Source organism: Myxocyprinus asiaticus, chromosome 36, assembly GCF_019703515.2.
Source record: "Myxocyprinus asiaticus isolate MX2 ecotype Aquarium Trade chromosome 36, UBuf_Myxa_2, whole genome shotgun sequence".
Lineage (NCBI taxonomy): Eukaryota > Metazoa > Chordata > Actinopteri > Cypriniformes > Catostomidae > Myxocyprinus > Myxocyprinus asiaticus.
Window position 1 is genome coordinate 25040608 of NC_059379.1, and position 20987 is coordinate 25061594.

Genomic DNA, 20987 nt, shown 5'->3' on the forward strand with positions numbered 1-20987 from the left:
TCGCAACCACTCATTCAGGTTTTGTGCTGAGGAGCTGAGACTGGGTCCTGGACATTTCAGCGGGTAGGTCAGAGTTGTGGCAGGAGGGACACAACGTCTCGTTTCCTCCATCAGGGAACGGAGGTTACGAAAGTAACCAGGACGTTCCCTATCTGTCACTCACTTGACGTTGTGTCGATGTAGTGACACTAGGGGTCCCTATACAAAATGCCACAACTAGCTGAACTGTGTTACGTGAACTGGCGGTGTGTGACGGGCAGACTGCTGTGTGCTTTGTAGCCAGTGTACCAGGCCGTCATGTAACCTCCCCCAATGCTTTTATGGGCATCGAATGGTCCATCAGGAACAAGCCGACTGCCCAACTACAGTGACAGGCTAGCCCAGCCGTGGCCTCTTTTCCCTCTCTTTTCTCCCCAAAAAAGAGTGGAATTTGTTAACTGACTGGGAGCCATAAGTGTCTGCGTCGGGGGGTGTCCTTCCCAAGGGGAAGACACCGTGGAGACCACACCCCGCCCAAAAGGGGGGGGGTTGAGTGGAATACGTCACATGGTCTTACCAAGTCTTGTCGGAAGTATGTCATGTGGAGAGGTCCCATGGTAGGTCCTACCCGAAGGGGGAGGAGTTTCTACAGAGCATGGCGACCGGGGACAGAGGGGCCTCTGCCCAAGGAAGATGCAGTTTGCCATCAGAGAAACAATTTTTGTGGAAGATATCACATGGGGTCATCTTCGGGGAACCAGCACATGTTGAGCACCTACCTCAGTACAGGGGCTCATTAGCGCACGTATTGGGCTGGTCAGCGAGTTTCTCTGCAAACTCAATTGCCAGTGGGCTAAGGAGGAAAATCATCCAAGGATCACAGTCTGTGAACACGATTGAAAGTCAAGAGCGCACGTCTTCACCTCAAGTGAAGGGAAAAGCGCTATGCGCAAGCAGTACACCCGGCCAGTTGTCCCGGAACTTACCTGCTCGTGCCTGCCAATACACAGGACGAGACCGGCTCAACCCGGAGATTGTAGAACCTCGCAAAGGTGTTGGGTGTTGCCCAACCTGCTGCTCTGCAGATGTCTGCCAAAGAGGCGCCACTGGCCAGGGCCCAAGAGGCCACCACTCTCCTGGTGGAGTGGGCTCGGAACCCCGCAGGGGGTGGCATGTCCTGAGCCTGATATGCCATTGTGATGGCGTCGATGACCCAGTGGGCGATCCTCTGTTTGGAGACAGCATTTCCTTTCCGCTGTCCACCAAAGCAAACAAAGAGCTGCTCAGAGCTTCTAAGGCTCTGCGTGCAATCCAAATAGATGTGTAAAGCTCGCACCGGACACAGCAACGCCTAGGCTGGATCTGCCTCCTCCTGGGGCAGCGCTTGCAGGTTCACCACCTGATCCCTAAAAGGAGTCGTGGGAACCTTGGGCACATAGCCCGGTTGGGGTCTCAGGATCACGTGAGAGTAACCCGGACCGAACTCCAGGCACAATTCGCTGACAGAGAATGCCCGCAGTTCCCCTACCCTTTTGATGGAAGTGAGCACAGTCAGGAGGGCAGTCTTCAAAGAGAGTGCCTTAAGTTCAGCTGACTCCAAGGGCTCAAAGGGAGCTCCCTGTAGACCCTGAAGGACTACAGAGAGGTCCCACGAGGGGACGAGGCATGGTCTGGAGGGATTCAACCTCCTAGCGCCTCTCAGGAACCTGATGATCAAGTCGAAATAGCGGCTACATACACCTTCAGAGTGGAGGGGGACAGCCGCCCCTCCAGCCTCTCCTGCAGGAAGAAAAGCACTGATCCGACTGCACATCTCTGGGGGTCTTCGCGTCGGGAAGAACACCACTTAGTGAACAGACGCCACTTCAAGGTATACAGGTGCCTCGTAGAGGGAGCCCTAGTCTGAGTGATCGTGTATACCACCACGGGTGGTAGGCCACTTAGGTCTTCCACGTCCCATCCAGGGGCCAGACGTGGAGATTCCAGAGGTCTGGTCACGGGTGCCAGATGGTGCCCCGTCCCTGAGAAAGAAGGTCCTTCCTAAGGGGAATTCGCCGGGGGAGGGGGGGGCGGGCTGTCGCGAGGAGCGTGAGATCCGAGAGCCACATCTGGGTGGGCCAGTAGGGTGCTACTAGGATGATCTGCTCCTCGTCCTCCCTGACACTGCACAGGGTCTGTGCAAGTAGGCTCACTGGGGGAAACGTGTATTTGCATGCCAGCGGATCTATACCAAGGGGTGCCTTGGTCAGGGCGTACCAAAGCGGGCAGTGGGAGGATTCCCGGGAAGCAAACAGGTCTTCCTGTGCTTAACCGAATCGACACCAAATCAGCTGGACCACCTGAGGGTGGAGTCTCCACTCTCCCCTGAGGGTAACCTGACGTGACAGCACGTCCACTGCGGTGTTGAGGTCGCCTGGAATGTGAGTGGATCGTAGTGACTTGAGGCACTGCTGACTCCAGAGGAGGAGACGGCGGGCGAGTTGTGACATGCAATGGGAGCGTAGACCACCTTGGCAGTTGATGTACGCTACCAATGCTGTGTTGTCCGTCCGGACCAACACGTGCTTGCCCTGGATCAACGGCCGAAACCTCCGCAGGATGAGCAGTACTGCCAACAACTCTAGGCAGTTGATGTGCCAACACAAACGCGGGCCAGTCCAGGAGCCGGTGACTGTGTGCCTGTTGCATACGGCGCCCTAGCCCATCTAGGAGGCATCTTTTGTAACCACGATGCGCCTGGAGACCTGCTCTAGGGGAACCCATGCCCATAGAAATGCAAAGTCGGTCCAAAGGCTGTTAGAGGCAGCGACAGATCAGCGTGATGGCCACGCGATGTGTCCCGCGGCACCATGCCCATCAAGGGACTTGAGTCTGAAGGGCTGCCTCTGTGACCTTCGTGAAGATGCGAGGGGACAAGGACAGGCCGAAAGGGAGGACCTTGTACTGATACGCCGACCCTCGAATGCAAACCACAGGAAGGGTCTGTGTCGAGGTAGAATCGAGATGTGGAAGTACGCGTCCTTCATGTCTACCACCACGAACCAATCTTGATGCCGGACGCTCGCTAGAATGTGTTTTTGCATCTTGAACGGGAGTCTGTGTAAAGCCCGGTTCAGTACTCGCCTTTCTTCAGTACAATGAAGTAGGGGCTGCAAAACCCCTTCTTCATCTTGGCCGGAGATGTACTTGAAACTTAATTCTCTGTCTGCTCGTATGAATGTAACACATCATAAGAAAGTGTTTCACTGCTGGTCAAGTGCACTTTGGATTGCATCATTTATATGTATAAATGTTTTCCATCTGAAAGGACTAAATATTAAATGAAACAAATGACAAAAAAATGCAAAGTAATCTCTTCAGTAATCAAAATACTTTTTGGATGTAACTGTATTCTAATTAACAATGATTTAAATTGTAACTGTAGTGGAATACAGTTACTTATATTTTGTATTTTAAATACGTAATCCCGTTACATGTATTCTGTTACTTCTCAAACCTGGGGGTAAAGTTAACAGTGTAACTACAGATGTAATTAAATGCAGGTACTTTAAATGTAAGTACAATGCAACAACACATAAGTGCATAATAAGTACATTGTATAAAATTCTTAAGTAAATGGTAGTTAAAGACATCTAATGTTAAGTGGGTCCTTTCTGCGTATTAATTCAGAGAATGATAAAGCATCAGGCTGTACCACTGGCTATGGTGATTGGAGGGCTGGTGCTACTCGTGGTTGTGATGTATCCTATTTTACTCTTTGCTAAACCCAAGTACTGGGTAAAGAACACTCTCTTATCCTGAAAGTCAAACTCTAAAGCCATAACACCATAGCCCAGGGTAAAATTGGGAAATGGAGAGCTGTGGTCATCTGGGTCCAGCCTGATGCTGTTCAGAGAGTAATCTGTGGTGAAGATGAGGTACTCATCAAGGCCAAAACCACAAGAGACTCCATTGCTGAGCAGGGAGCCATGGGCACAGGCGCATTTGGGCTGCTGCTGCTCAGGCGTTGCAAAGCAAAACTGTTGGCAGCGCCCATTGTCCTCTTGACAGGGGTTGAAACCAATCTGGTTGGCGGCAGTGGGCTGAACATGGGGGTCAAACACTGCAACATCTGTCAGATGCTCAATGCCATTTCAGATGACCTCAGGAGTGTCTGTATTCCCAAGCAGCTTGCTGGCCTGAAAGAGTTTGCCCAGTTTGCGATCCACCCATAGCATGTAGCTGCCAAAGATGGCAACACTGTACGGGGAGGGGTAGCGAACAATCTGTCGCTGAGAACCATCGACTGCCATGCATGAGATCATATCTATCGCATCATCAACCCAGTAGAGGAAGTCATTAATGTAGTCATTTGTAAGGCCTCAGGGAGATGATAGGCTGTCAGATGCAAGAATAGTCCAACTGGTACCATCTAAAAGAGCACTTTCGATCTTAAGTGACTGGCCAGCATCAGTCCAGAATAGCAGATGCAGTTTGGAGCTGACGGCAAGATCCTGGGGACAATCCACTGAACTCTTTAGCAGGATCAGTCGATCACTTGAGTTTAGATGTAACACCTCGAGATATGTCTGAGTAGTGTATGTGATAGTGAAGTACATGTTTCCTGAAAAAATCAAAAAACAAAAAACAAAAAAACAAAAAAAACAGGAAAAGAATATGTTTCACAACATATATTAACAATACTTTTATTTTATTTCTGTATGTGTATACAAGTATACATATCTTTGGCAATGTACGTATATGTACATGTTTTCAGAATAATACATACTCTATACACATACACAAAACTGTATGTATATCTGTGTGTTTATGTGTCTAAACCATGTTTATACAGTATGTGTTCCTTGTTAGATAGTCTGAGTACTGGTTAGATGCATATGATTGTTCATTGTTCATTTTCATATGTTATATCAAAGTGTATGATTGAAATCAAAATAAAATAAAATAAATAAAATGTTGATCACACACACAAAAATAAAAACAGTAATTTACCTGCTATCCAATCTACAGCCAAGCCTTGAATCCTTCCAGTTCCCAACTGAGTATGAGAGAAGAATAGCGGGAGCCATTTGTCTTGGCCCTGTGAAGACCTCTGTAGGATGAGTAGGTACTGTTATCAATCCAACACAGGAAGCCAGAGGTGATGTGCATGTCCAGCTTGTCAATAATTGAGTAAGTACCTTAAGAAGAAAAGCACAGCATGAATTATTGCAGTGAACAACAAACACATTACAACACAATGTTAAATCATAGGACTAACCTATTGTACAATTATATATGTATATATACACACACATAATAATTATAAATGGTTCAACACAACCACTCCTTTAAAATATTTTTGAGGTGCTATATGAAAGACAAAATATGAATCACAGAATCAATTGGTTGGTAATGAAATATTACCACTACCTTTCTAAAAAAAAATAAAAAAAATAAAATAAAAACATAAAAAAATGCCTTTCTAAATCTTTTGTACTCTATGCTATAAAATTTGAATAATGTTAAGCCACTTTGACCTACAAATACATTTTCAGTTTTATTCCACTGAAATTAAAAAAAGGTCTCAGCTTTCCAATGATATAATTATTATGTTTCTACTTCAAACCATTGCAGAGATTTAATCAGATAAATGCTGGCTAAGACGTTCCTTGTTGCTTTAGTGTATAAAATGTAACATGTTTTCTGGGTCAATTTGACACAAAAAAAAAATGGAGCGAGTCACAAATACTTAAACAAGTTTCAAACAGTCTAACAATGTTGTCAATACTCACTAGCTCCCACAGGAACCATGGCCTCAGAGTGGTCTGAACTGTTGATGTGGAACCCTCTAATAAATCTGGGAGAGGATACTACAACATAAGAGTCATACTGCTCACAGCGGGAGCCGTCCTGAGATGGGATGAAACCTGTGGTGCAGGCACATGTCTTCTGTCCATTAGTTTTGGCAGACACAGATGAGGACACCCTCCATTGTTGATGCTGCAAGCGTTGGTGGTTCTAGCAGAGTCTGGATATAAACGATTGGTGATGAACAGAATATAACAAGTGATTTTTAAAAAGTGCTTTTTTTTTTTTTATGTTCCAACAGGAAAAAACATGAGGGTGAGTAAATTATGAATTTTAATTTGGGGGGGGGGGGGGGGGGGGGGGTAAACTATCCCTTCATTTGTCTCTTCTTGTATTGATCTCATTTGTATGTTGCTTGGATAAATGATTGGCTAAATGAACAAATGTAAATGTAAATGCTATAATCACTCACTGTCTCTGGCATGCACTTTTAGTGCCCGCACCCCAGCCATGCCACTCCTCATCACCACCATGTCTGCGCCCATGTTCTTGTCCATTCTCTCAATGACCTCATAGTCAAGGTCAGTGTAGTAGAGATATTTTTTGGTATACAGTGATGCCCCAGGGATGTGATAAACCACTCACGATAGTCACCCTGCTCTCACCATCCATGGTTCCACACTCAATCTGACAACCACAGATTAATTGACAAAAACAGTTGCTATATTAAAAAAACAATAGTCAGTGTCCGCACATCATTATTAATGTTCCAAAATTGTATAATCATTTATCAGGCTTGATTGAGGCCAAGAGGTCGAAACTTTGCAATTGTTTCAGCACTGTAATTTCTATTCCAGAACGATACCAGAAAAGAAAGAAATAGGCTCTTGTTTTGTGTTTGGAACTTGGAAGATGTAGCCTACATGGGAGAACATAACAAATATTATTTTTAAGTTGTAATTTTCTCCAACAGAAACAAATTCACTATTATGTTTCCACAACTTTCCAAAAGAAAAAAAAATTAAGAGAGATGGATTATGGCAGTCAAAAAAGAGAAAGATGTCAAATTGACTGTCTCTGACTCCTTAATTCCATGGTAATATAACTCAAAGAATAGTATTATAAATTCACATGAAATTGTTTCAAATATAAAAAAGTTAGATTTACACTGGTAAATTAAGGTGGAAATGCATCATCACAGCTCTGGTTCTCTGGTGTGTACTGTACTACACACAGTCTGCATCTGACATATCAATGCCAAAACCAGACAAAATCAAGCAAATGTGTAATTAATTACTTCTGTATGTGGCTTCATAAGGAAGTTTATGCTTTTCACCATCCCAATTTGAGGGACATCCCAGTAGAGCTTCCTGGCTTCAATGTCTGTGGCGATAATCTCAATGTTGCCCAGGTTACCCGTGTAGAGGTTTCTGAGATTATCACCATCCATGTCTGCACTGGCCAACTTTGGTGGAACACCAATGTCCGTCCCTCAGTCTGTCCAGAACAGTTTCGTGTAGAGTGGATGATGACAATAATATCCAAACACTGACACATAAATTAGCACAGGACAAATGTGTACTAGTCAGAATAATGTGTTTACCCCCTGGCTGGATCAAGAGCTATTCCTATTGGCTGACCAGCTCCCTCTGGTTTTCCTGTGTTTGTGATGATAGTCTTCCTGTAATGTTGAGATCCATCAACCTTAATGACCTATGGGTGGAGCAGAGCAAAGTATTTACTTTTAATATGTAATTAAATACATTCATATATAAAATATCACATTTGGTAGCATGATGTGTTAAGTATCTTATTTTATAAATTGTGTTGTTCACCTCAATAGCCCTAGTTGAGGGACTGGTGTAGTACATGATTCGTGTTATCCAATCAAATGTGAGACCAGAGGGAGAGCCAGTGATAGCAGCTGGTGCAAATTGAGTTCGATTGGCCCCATCTGTCTTACTCCTATAAATAGAGCCCTGAGAAAAATATTTAACTTTAGTTTCATGGTAAACACAACAATTATGTATTTTTTTATTTTTTTTTCTTAGACAGGTTCAATACTACAGTACTTTGTAACAGCTGTAAACCACTATAAAGGAAATGGACATCGACTTAACCTCTTTTACCACTCAAATTTAAAAGCTCCCTGTTCACACATACAGTGGACTAATTTCATAAAAATGGTCTCATTTTACAGATAACCCCCTACATTTTAAGAAACAATTGCACTAATTTATAATAACATTGTATACGTTTACAATTTTATGATCAACATAATTTTTTTCTTCTAAAGTTTAAAAGCATGCCATTTCATTTCTGTGTGCTCTATTTTCGAGCAACAAGTCTTATTTTATTCCACTGGATGGCAGCAAGTACTAGAAAAAATAACTTTCTCTCTATCACATTCCATCACATTATACTGATCTGAAATGTAAGTTGTGCTCTAATGCATTTTAGCACTCACCCATAGACAACAAGTCTTTTTTTCTTTTTATGCTAAGAGCTTTCACACTGAGTTGTCTAGAAGCCCAATCTAGGTGTCTTTGGAAAACAGAGAATCTTAGCTTTACAATGATGTGTAATATTTTATCTTCAATAGATGAGAACCTATTTTGCTGATGATTTGTTTGTCATATTTTTTCTACTGAACTTCATATTTTGTTCAAATAATTTCGGACACAAAATTGGATTATTTACCCACGCAAGCTCACAAACAAGTAAACAAGTAATTTCTTTATCTCATTTTAAAGCTAACAACCCAAGGTAAGATTTGATATAACGTTTGAAGTTATTTGGGGCTTACAGATCAGTGGTCAGCACAGAAAAGTGACGTTTGCATTTAATGCCTCATCGAAATAAAATTACACTTTGTGATATTTTTGAAAATAATTAAAACTGTGGTATTATGGCAACAAAATAAAATGTTTTTATATGACTGGTATGTGAATGACTTTTATATTCATTTAAAAATTCTACAACGTAACCTCTAGGTGGGGCCAATTTGCGACACAAATGTTTTCAGGCCTTATTTTATTATTTTATGTAACTAAATGCAAAAGTGATGGGGTTCTCTAAAAATGTCAGATTCTGAGTTTTCAAATGATACCACATATGCCTAATTTATACATCCAGGGACTGACAGGTGCATCTATAGTATCGAGGTCTTAAAATCGAAAGCAAGCATAGCTGACTGCACGAATGGCTCGCACAGGGGTTAAGTGCTGCATGGAAGCCAACAGACACTTTGTTATTCACATGAAAAAAACAAAAAAAAACATTCAGGAGTAATGTAGTCCTTCTATCAATAATCTGCATAAAAGTCTGACCTAAAGGCTACTTTACAGGGTGATCCATGATGATACCCATGCACTGGTAAATGCCAGACAGAAGGATGGTGATGTTTTCTCCATGAAATTTGTTAGTCCTCATGATTTGACCTGTGTACCGGTCACTCCAGTAAATGTTGTCCTCAAAAATGGTAATACCATGGGGTTGCTGAAATACCTGCAAGGTGTGATGACAGGGAGTGAAGACAGAAGAACATAGATCCAGAAAAACATTCACTTTCATTGTATGAATAAAAATTATGCAATCAAAGTGAATGGTGACTGAGACTGATACTGCTTAACATCTCCTTGTGTGTTCCATGGAAGAGAGAAATTTATAAGGGTTTGGAACAAAATGAGGGTGAGTAAATTAATACAGATTTTTTAATTTCTGAGTCAACTATCCCTTTAATTTAAAATGACTTTTGCACCAGATTTTGTCTGGGGATTAACTCTTACCATCTCACTTGCAAAGACTTGATTTTTGCCGTCGTAGTCACAGTAGTCAATATATTTTAGGTAGGCATCAGCGAAGTATACTCTTCTGGTTGTGTAATCCAAGGTAAGACCATTAGGCCAGTATACCTTACTGGTCACAATCAGATACGTTACTGGTCACAATTGGTCTTCTTGCCAACCCGTCCATGCTTGCCTGTTCTATACGGGGGTTCTGACCCCAGTCCGACCAGAACATTAGATTGATACTGAGAATAGAAGAAATTATATTTTTAGTATAAAAGACAGTATCTTTAAAAGTAAGTCATCTTAAACAGCAAAACTTTTATTGCAGTCCCTTAAACAACATTTTAAAGATTATAATAAAGTGCAAACAAATAATTTTGTCCAAAATGCCTACTGGTTGCGGGGATCTAGAGCCAGTCCATGAGGGCTGGTGACATTCTTGGTAATCAGGATCTTCTGGAAGCGGCCATTTAGAGTGGATACTTAAATGTTCTCCATGACATAGTTGGTCCAGTAAAGGTTTCTACCCACCCAATCCACTGCTATAATTTTCTGGTACCAGTCCTGAGGAGAACACCTAACATACCAGGATCATGGAATGAGTTTGTCCCAAAAAGTAGTAGATGAATACAGTCAAACAAATCCAGATGGATTTCAAAAAGAGGTGTCTAAATCACATTGGACCCTTAAATTGTTTTTTGCAATGTGAAATTATTTTCAGAAAAATTAAGATAATTTTACTCCCAAATTCTCATTACTGTATTGCAAAATTAGTCTCATCCTTATTACTGTAACATGAAAAAAGATTAATATAATAAGAATTAATGTAATATTATCTCTATAAAAATAAAATATAAAGTAACGTTCATTTTAAAATGTATATTTTTTATATTTTATAACATAAAATGTATTCAATTTATAGTAATATAATAATTAATATAATCAAAAATATTATACCATAAAATATGAAAATAGAATTTTTTTATACATTTTACTTGATATTCAAAACACATTTACATCATTGTAAACTCTATTTGTTGTACTTTAATTAAAATGTAATTATTTTAATTTAAAAAAAATATATTGCGCACACACACACACAAAAAGACAATAAAAGATGCATACAGTAAAGATAATTAAGGGTTAAAATGTGTTTAATTGTTTGAAAAGAAAAAGTTAAAGTGCAAATATTCTAACAATAGACTACATTTTTTTATTAATTTGTCTTTTGGTTTTGGAGTGAAATCTGACCTCAAGATTTCTTGTCAGGTTTCCTGAGATGAAATGAAAGGCTACACCCTAAAAGACAACCAGATAAATCTTTATTTCCTTGTATTACTTACCTGCTGTTGGTCTGTGCCATTCCGTAATGAACTAAAGATCATTTTCTGAGAGGCATCACTCCAGTAGATTCTTCTGTTGACATTATCAAAGTCTACAGTGATGATGCTCTGGCCACTGACAATGGGTTGGATGATGGGTGGCCTGAAGCTGATGCGGTTAGACACAACTTCGTAGCATTTGGCCACAAGAAGTAAGGCTTCACCTCGGGCTAGAGCAGATTCAGTTTCATTACACATGACTGACAAAGAATTATAACTCTCCTGCACTTGGTCTCAGTACAGTAAAACCACTGTTTTCATGACCATACCTATACAATACACCATCATATTACTCCTCAAAAAAGCCCAATCATGTTAGAAATGTAAGGGTAAGTAATGGAGATGTGGCTTACAGTTGGCTTTGCATGTGCGTTCATCAGGCTCCAGCTGGTAACCATCCTGGCAGCAGCATCAGAAGGAGCCTCGCTCATTGAAGCAGGTCTGGCTGCAGAAGCCAGGGATCATACACTTATTTATGTCATCGCAGGTCTTCGAGTCGTTCAACAGCTGAAATCCTGGGTCACAGGTGCACTGAGCCCCAAATGGGCCCTGTATACAATCATCAATGCAGCCCCCTTTATTCACTTGACAGTCATCTTCATCTAAAAAGATAGAGAGAGAGAGAGAGAGAGAGAGAGAATTTAGGAAGTAGAAAAACTTTTAAATATTTAGGAAATTGTTTAGATCATGGAATAAAGATGGCGGGCCCTATTTTAAGAGTGCTAGCGCTAAGCACAACACTATACTATAAGTCAAAAGTGCAAAGTCATTGGGCTTGGCCACAAAGTTTTGGTATTTTTTTAGTCTAGACGCAATTGGGTTTGGCGAACTTTTGCAGCCAAAGTGCTAATGGACTGGGTCAAGTGCAATTTAATTCTGAGTTTTCCTATTATATAGTCTACTCCCTCAAGCACCAGCGATATAAACAAAGACAGCAAATTCACAAGAAGTTGGTAGTGTAAATGGACTGTATGCAATTAATTAGAAGAATAAAAATACTTGTATGACAGTGACACGGTCCTTTTACATGTAGCCAAGTGGAGAAATGTAATGTAATTTAACTCTAGTTATAAACTGGACATGGCCCCTTTAAAGACTAGAGTTTTGCGACACTGGAGTTTTGCACCTGCTTTCCGGCACTCTCTCGTGTTAGAGACGTGACAACATAGGCTGGGCAAGAGAGCTCTCAGTTTTGTTCATCGGTTGATAATTCTTTGGGTATATATACAATTTTACACAAAATGTTGTTAAATTGCATTAAATACAGTTGTGCTCAAAAGTTTGCATACCCTGGCAGAAATTGTGACATTTTGGCATTGATTTTGAAAATATGACTTACCATGCAAAAAAACTTTTATTTAAGGATAGTGATCATATGAAGCCATTTATTATCACATAGTTGTTTGGCTCCTTTTTAAATCATAATGATAACAGAAATCACCCAAATGGCCCTGATCAAAAGTTTACATACCCTTGAATGTTTGGCCTTGTTACAAACACACAAGGTGACACACAGGTTTAAATGGCAATTAAACGTTAATTTCCCACACCTGTGGCTTTTTAAATTGCAATTAGTGTCTGTGTATAAATAGTCAATGAGTTTGTTAGCTCTCACGTGGATGCACTGAGCAGGCTAGATACTGAGCCATGGGGAGCAGAAAAGAACTGTCAAAAGACCTGTGTAACAAGGTAATGGAACTTTATAAAGATGGAAAATAATATAAAAAGATATCCAAAGCCTTGAAAATGCTAGACAGTACTGTTCAATCACTTATTAAGAAGTGGAAAATTCGGGGATCTCTTCATACCAAGCCAAGGTCAGGTAGACCAAAAAAGATTTCAGCCAAAACTGCCAGAAGAATTGTTCGGGATACAAAGAAAAACCCACAGGTAACCTCAGGAGGAATACAGGTTGCTCTGGAAAAAGACAGTGTGGTTGTTTCAAGGAGCACAATACGATGATACTTGATCAAAAATGAGCTGCATGGTCGAGTTGCCAGAAAGAAGCCTTTACTGCGCCAATGCCACAAAAAAGCCTGGTTACAATATGCCCGACAACACCTTGACACGCCTCACAGCTTCTGGCACACTGTAATTTGGAGTGACGAGACCAAAATAGAGCTTTATGGTCACAACCATAAGCGCTATGTTTGGAGACCAAGGCCTCTAGTGAAAAGAATACCATCCCCACTGTGAAGCATAGTGGTGGCTCACTGATGTTTTGGGGGTGTGTGAGCTCTAAATGTACGGGGAATCTTTTGAAAATTGATGGCAAGATGAATGCAGCATGTTATCAGAAAATACTGGCAGACAATTTGCATTCTTCTGCATGAAAGCTGCACATGGGACGCTCTTGGACTTTCCAGCATGACAATGATCCTAAGCACAAGGCCAAGTTGACCCTCCAGTGGTTACAGCAGAAAAAGTTGAAGGTTCTGGAGTGGCCATCACATTCTCCTGACCTTAATATCATCGAGCCACTCTGGGGAGATCTCAAACGTGCGGTTCATGCAAGACGACCAAAGACTTTGCATGACCTGGAGGCATTTTGCCAAGACGAATGGGCAGCTATACCACCTGCAAGAATTTGGGGCCTCATAGACAACTATTACAAAAGACTGCACGCTGTCATTGATGCTAAAGGGGGCAATACACAGTATTAAGAACTAAGGGTATGCAGACTTTTGAACAGGGGTCATTTCATTTTTTTCTTTGTTGCCATGGTTTATTTTATGTTTGTGCCATTCTGTTATAACCTACAGTTGAATATGAATCCCATAAGAAATAAAAGAAATATGTTTTGACTGCTCACTCATGTTTTCTTTAAAAATGGTACATATATTACCAGTTCTCCAAGGGTATGCAAATTTTGAGCACAAATGTATGTGTTCAGAAGAGTTGTATGTTAAAACTGAGAGTTTGTTATAGATCATTTTTGAAGGATGCGTATGGATTGCATGTGTGGAGTTTGATCATGTTTACACACATGCGAGGACTGGATATGTACATTTAGAATTAATCATATCTTATTTAGTGATCTATAGCCCAGAGTGTTTTCCAGTTTAGTGAATTAGTGTAATATGTTTTATGTGTGAAAATATGAGAATTCTATTGTTTTAGGCTGTTTTAAATGTCCTTAAAGCATACTTAAAAATAAGTAAAGTGTTTAAGCATGTGTTAAATGCATAAAATGCTTTGAGTGATTTAAGCATGTGTAAAACGCATAAAATGCGTTGAATGATAGAAGCATGTATTACGGTGATGAAAGCTGAAACATATGGGTAGGCTAATGCCCTGTTTGTGTTTTCATTTAACATTATCCTCTACCGTATTTCAGTTCCATTTTACTATATTTTTCTATATTTCTTTTTTTCCCTTTGCAATATGGCCCCATCGATTGCTGTCATTTTTCTGAGACAGCAGTCAGAAATAAAAATTCCCAAAAGTAATTTTTTGTTTGCTGTGTTTTTTTTTTTTACAACCCACTCTTATTTTTACATTTAAATTACACATCAAATAACGATGTGGTCATAAAATTATATCAAATTTAAACATTTTACCCTCTACAACTTCTACAACCAATACAAATTAGATCATAAATACAATTGTAAAAATGAATGTAAACATAATTGTAGCAAGTTTATTGTTGTATGGGAATGAGGAAGTGGGAATCGTTTCTGCAGACCACATGAGTTTATTGTAACACATTCTTTAACGTAACACAAACAAAAGAAGCGCTTTTCAGAGAACTGGTAAACCTCTGCTCTTCATCTTGTCAGTGAAGCTCCCAAATATCAACTGCACTCTATGTGGTCCGGCACAATATGTGGATCTCTTGCTCTGGCGTCTGGCTCCCTCTTATACCTCTCAAGCTCTCACTGTAATAGAAAACAGCTGTTAGAAATAATCCCATCCAAAATCCTTACCTCTCCCATCTCTCGAACTTGCTCTCCACTCACAAACCAGCGCTCGACCATGCCCTCACCACCACAATAATAATAATAATTGAAAAATAAAGTATGATCTAAAGATAGTTTAACACACTATATTTTCAGAGTTTGGACATGAACTTTATTAACACTTGCTGGTGGGCTCTCCAAACTGCAAATGTAGGGACTGAGTTTGGACTTGAACTGAGTTTAGGCTGCAAATAGACCTGCTTTTGAAACGTCTTAGCATAATTACCTCTTTCTCAGGAAAATAGCAAATTGCGCTAGGCTCCACTTCATTAACATACAATACACCCACAGTTAGTGCGTGCATACACCCACAGATGGCACAAAACACTCTCACCCATGCCCACTTGCGCTTTGTGCCAGCACAACAAAATTACGCACTCACGAAAATTCTATAAGATGTAGCTCAAGGTTGTTGCGTGTATCGCTATGCTTTGCACACTTATGAAAATAGAGCCCTTAGAGGGAGAGATTCTCATTCTCAGGAGCATTTGATTGGACAAACAAATCTGTGAAGTGTAGGATGATTCATCAATATATTTGATGTTTTCCTGAACTAAAAACTTTTAGTTTAATTTAAAATGTGAATATCTGCCAAAGGTTATTTTTTGTCAACCCTGATGAATAGACATTGTAGACCCGCATGAATTTCCATGGCAAGTAATTATGTTTTTTTCCCAAAAGGCTAGCATATAGATGCACTGCAGAAAAAAAAAGAAAAAAAAAGTATTTTTGTCTTATTTTCCAGTAAAAAAAACCAAAAACAAAAACAAAAACTAAACATTCTCAAAACAAGATCAATTTACTTGACAAGCAAAATGGCATAAGATATTTTGTCAAAACTATTTGCCAATGTGATAAGAAAAATAAAGGAAACAAGTTTATTATTTTAATCATGAAGTTTGCAAAATTTCAAAATTCTCTAAAAACAAGACTTAATATCTTATGCCATTTTGCTTCTCAAGTAAATATATCTTATTTTAAGAATATTTAGATGTTTTACTGGAAAAAAAGACAAAAATACTAAATAAGAAAAAACAATTGCGGCTTCAAAGCAAACGGACATACAATATTCTAAAAGTCACAAAACTCCAGTTTTACATTTATGAGGTCTTGAAAGCATAAATTTGCTGTCCCAACAGCATCAGTACTCACTGCAGAGGGGTGACTCATCTGCTCCATTGGGACAGTCTCTCTGGCCATCACACACCTGAGCCTCTGTGATGCACACCTGGTCTGTGGGACACAACCACTAGCCTGATGGGCAGCTGAATGGTGGAGTGGGACAGTTCATCTCATCACTCATATCCCGGCAGTCATTATCCCCATCACAAACCCAGCTCTGAGGCACACAGTTGCCATTAGCACACTGGAAGTCTCCAGATCTGCAGGTTCGGGGGTTGACATCCTTTGTGCTCATCAGAGACGTCTTCGCATTCTGGATGGTCATAACATTCCCACGCCTTCAGAATACAGAATCCGTCAACCTGGCACTGGAACTCATTGTCATGGCACAGGCCTGGCCCACGTGTGGCTGCACATACAAAAAAAATACCAGTCATCACTGACATTATTTTATTTCATTAGCATCATTATGCTAACTGCTAATTACACTAATACAAAAACCTAAATAGATACGCTAATATATATATGGATGGAACTCACTATCAAGAAAACAGCCAAAACAGATATGGGTCGTTAACGCATTGATTTGCCAAGGTAAACTTAGAACATAGATTATAGAATGAAACACTGATTACAATAACACCCTTATTATAACTTAATTGAATAAAAGGTAATAATCAGCAATATGCATTCACATATGGATTTATTGGAATGTTTAAACGTGACATCAGGATGTTAGAATTACATTCTAGTACTTGACATCAGGATGTTAGAATTACATTCTAGTAACCTCATTACATGATGACGTAAAAGAAACGCTAAAATTATTTGAACCAATTCAATGAAACGAATTGTCCAAAAGAACCGGTTCGTGGAAATGAATCAGACTTCCCATCACTAAGTTATACGTATTGTAAACAACACAACTTACGACAGCCACTCTCATCTGAGTGATCCCTGCAGTCATAAACTCCATCACAGAGGTAGCTCTGACTCACACACTGGTCTCCACTGGCACAGGCAAACTCGTACATTCCACAGGAGTAGTCTACCAAAAGCACACAATATTCATGTCGTTTGTGTTAATTAAACAGATCTTTAGAATGGATCCTGACACCTAAAATGTGCGATCTGCGTCTTACCACAGTCTTTCTCATCAGAGCCATCCAAACAGTCCTGGTCTCCATCACAGACATATAAGCCATGAATAAAGCAGTGATCTGGACACAGGAAGTAGCCTGGCCTGCAGGTGCTGATAGTGGAATCTAGAAATGGATAAAATAGGGAGACAATGGTTATTAACTTAAAATTTTAAAACTTAAAATGGTTCACAAAACCATTATGAATATCTTCCATGGAATATGCTAGGCAGAATGTTAGCCTCAGTCACCATTTACTTTATTTTATAGAAAAAAGATTAAATAAAAGTAAATGGTGACTGGGGCTAGCATTCTGCCTAACATCATCTTTTGTGTTAAACAGAGTCATAATTGTTATGAACAACATGAGGGTAAGTAGATGACAGATTTTTTATTTTTTTGGATGAACTATCCCTTTAATGGCCATGATAAGACAAATGATAAGGATGAGGACAACACACAGCATGTTACATTAAAAAACTTCCTGAACTTGCTTCAGTATCTTCAATATTTACTGCACTCTCTCTCATCAGAACCACCACCACAGTCATTGAAGGCATCGCACACCCATAATTTTGGGATACAGTTTCCACTGGTGCAAGGGAAGAGGTTTGACGAGCAGGTTGTTGGACCACAAGTGGGGCAGTTATCCTCATCAGTCCCATCACAACAGTCATCGTGCCCATCACGGCGCCATCTAGCAGGGATGCAGTGCTTGTTGCCACAGGGGAAGGCATATGGAGAGCAGGTTGTCCCTGATTACAAATGTGAAAGGGGAGTAACAGCGTTTTCATAGAAGTTCATAGACTCACATGTACTTGTCTCAGTTTCAGATGACATATCCACAGACAGACCGTTTGCTGACTGTCTGATGCATATTGCACACAACACTGGAAAGTTACTTTCTCGATCTGGCAAATGTTAATTTGATTGGAAATAAGGGCACACAGACTTTTCTTAACAGTCCGCTTGGAAATAAAGTGTCTTTACAAAATACAGAGTTGATACAATGAGAGCTTTTGAGGGTGAAATTATCATTGGATTTGCCAAAATTTGTCAGGTTGGTGGCATCAAATCATTGAAAGATATTCAGAGTTTTGTTTGATGCACGTTGTAGCAGGTTACATCTACAAGCAGGTGCATAAACCTCAACCACAAGCATAAACCTGCCTCTAAACTACAGGTAAAAACTGAGCAAACTGTGGCTGGTCACTTTACAGGTCTCTTCCTGTCTAAGTGAGTGGTTCTAGGACAGAATTAGATACAATATAGACCAGAACTAATGACTAAAGTTCAGCTATAAAACTCTATGTGGGCAAGCTGATAGGTTCTTTGAATTTGCTATCTTTTAGCCAGTTGGCTTGTTCACATGTGACATGTTAAGCCAATTGGTTTGCAAGGTGTAAGCTGATTGGTCCTTTGGCATGTACTGGATAGCCAATCAATTAGAACTAATGACTAAAGTTCAGCTATGAAACTCTATGTGGGGCAAGCTGATAGGTTCTTTGAATTTGCTATCTTTTAGCCAATTGGCTTGTTCACATGTGACATGCTAATCCAGTTGGTTTGCATAGTGTAAGCTGATTGGTCCTTTGACATGTAATGGGTAGCCAATCTATTTGCGTCTCTCTTTATCTTACATTTAAATTGCTCAGTTTTGCAGATAAGATGGTTTCACTACAGCATGCTGTAGGAGTTTTTCTCTATACTATTTTCTCAGGTGGTTGCTGGGGCTTTTCTTCTCTAAGCTTGCTTTTTGCCACGACACATAGAAGCATGTCTTTAACAAGGTAAGCCTTAACAAAGTCTGGCCTGGAACACATCGCTATCTTAAACCCAAAATATACTTTGGTTTGATGTGAATGCTTAGTGTCTTTGTACAGTCGAACGTGAGCCTATCAAAGTATACTTAAATTCACTCTAGGCATATATACAGGTGGTTGGCGGATGTGCGCTATGACTGCTGAGAGGTACTGGACTATTTCTCTTCAGGAGTTTAGACACATAAAGATGTCTTTATATTCCTTTAGACTCGAGTTATACAAATGCAGGTATCTCCTGACCTTCTCACACAGGTGTTCTTCGCATGCACATCCACTGTTGTTGTTTCCACATTCATCCCCTGTTGTTTATCGTGATTCCATCTTCTAGTGCTTCTTCGTGACAGCAACGACTTAACAATGAGTGTGGACTCACTAATTAGTGCAAATAATTCCATGTGCATGTGCATTCTGCACATTCAAAGATGCGCGGTTAGAAAAATGGTGCTACTTGTGTTCAGTCCTAGAGCACTTTGCTGATGTTGAAAGTTGTGTCACGCGTCCTGTACCCAGATGCTCAGCTTTTGCATCTGACCGAAGTGTACTTTAGGCTTTAAGTCATTAGATTATATTATCAACATATAGCTAGTCTAAATCATCAGTTAAATAAACTCTAGGATTTCCTGGCCCAGGTACACATAAAAATCAGGTCACAAGCTGTTTAAGATATTCCGCCAACAGGCCCAGGCACACATTGAAATTTTATTTCATAAGTGTTATGCCGTTTGGCCAGTGGCCAAAGCACATCTAGCTAGCATACACTCGGTGCACATGGCTCTTTGGAGCAGCAGCAATACAAAGTCTTGGTGATAGATCTGCTTAGTTGAGGGGTTGTGTTTTGTCTTAATGTGTTATGCATTTGGTGCAGCTTCCCTGCTTTGTTGAGGTATTGTTTATATGTGGTTGTTTGCAGCAGCAGCATATCCACATGTTTAAATCAGTATGTGTGTATTTTCTAGCAGAAGCAAGTCTCAGTACTTTCTCTGGAGCAGCAGCAGCATAGCAGATCTAGTCCGCTAAGGCCAATATCATATAAATATGTCATACCCACATTAACATGCCAAATCTTTCAGAGAGTTGTCATGGCTGAAATGCTGTTTAGTCAGAGGTCTGGCTACATGAGACTACAAACCTGGGTCTGTGCAGTTGGCTTCATCTGTCTTGTCAATGCAGTCTCTCACACCATCACAGTGGAAAGAATTAGATACACAGCGGCCTTCATCACATGGAAAGTCATAGTCTCCACAGCTATTATCTGGTGGGGGCTCAGAGTCATCCTTCACACAGTCCCTCTGGTTCTCCTGCAGCTTCATGCTGGGACAGCCGCACACACGGTTGGACGCAGGTGTAGGGAAATAGACTGCAGCGGCCGTTTGGAATCAGGTTGCATCTGCTTTTGAATACTGATGCAACAGAGGTAAACAAAAATGAAATTATGGTACATGTATCTGAGCATGATCATCCTTACATTAAACATGTTAACCTGTCATTAACTCTATAATGTGTCTTTTTAAGCCTAAGTTCAGTAAATCTGATGACATTTAAATTCATAGAATAAATAATAAATACAATTTGCATTTGTTTGGATCAAGCAGTAGCCTAATAGTTTTGTAAGCAGAAGCATTTTTGGATCACTCACAGTCCTGAATATCAGATGAATATGCCTTGATATTTCTTTATGCTCAAGATTCCCATTCAGAGTGTTATATTTTCTCCACCATCCCTCTTCCTCATCCGAAACACAGCATTCATCCTCCAGTCTGACACAAACAGATAATCTAACAAAGAGTAAAAATACTAGATCTGTCATTGATATGTGGAACTTATTTTTGAAAGAATACCTATTGGTCTTTGCAGTTAAACATCATCTCATGCAATTTTCATGCAAAGTAAATTATTTTCAGAATCACCTTTACATTGTAATTAAATGTTTCAGCGGCCAACATTTTAAAGGACATGCTGAATGGACCCTTTTCACAAACTGTGATGACACATTTCCAGCTTA

The 20987-nt window shown here is 40.2% G+C and overlaps 1 pseudogene; it reads right to left on the bottom strand.

The window, feature by feature from the left end:
• The window catches only part of LOC127426839 (low-density lipoprotein receptor-related protein 2-like), a 53313-nt pseudogene that overhangs the window by 15390 nt on the left and 16936 nt on the right, over nt 1-20987 (bottom strand).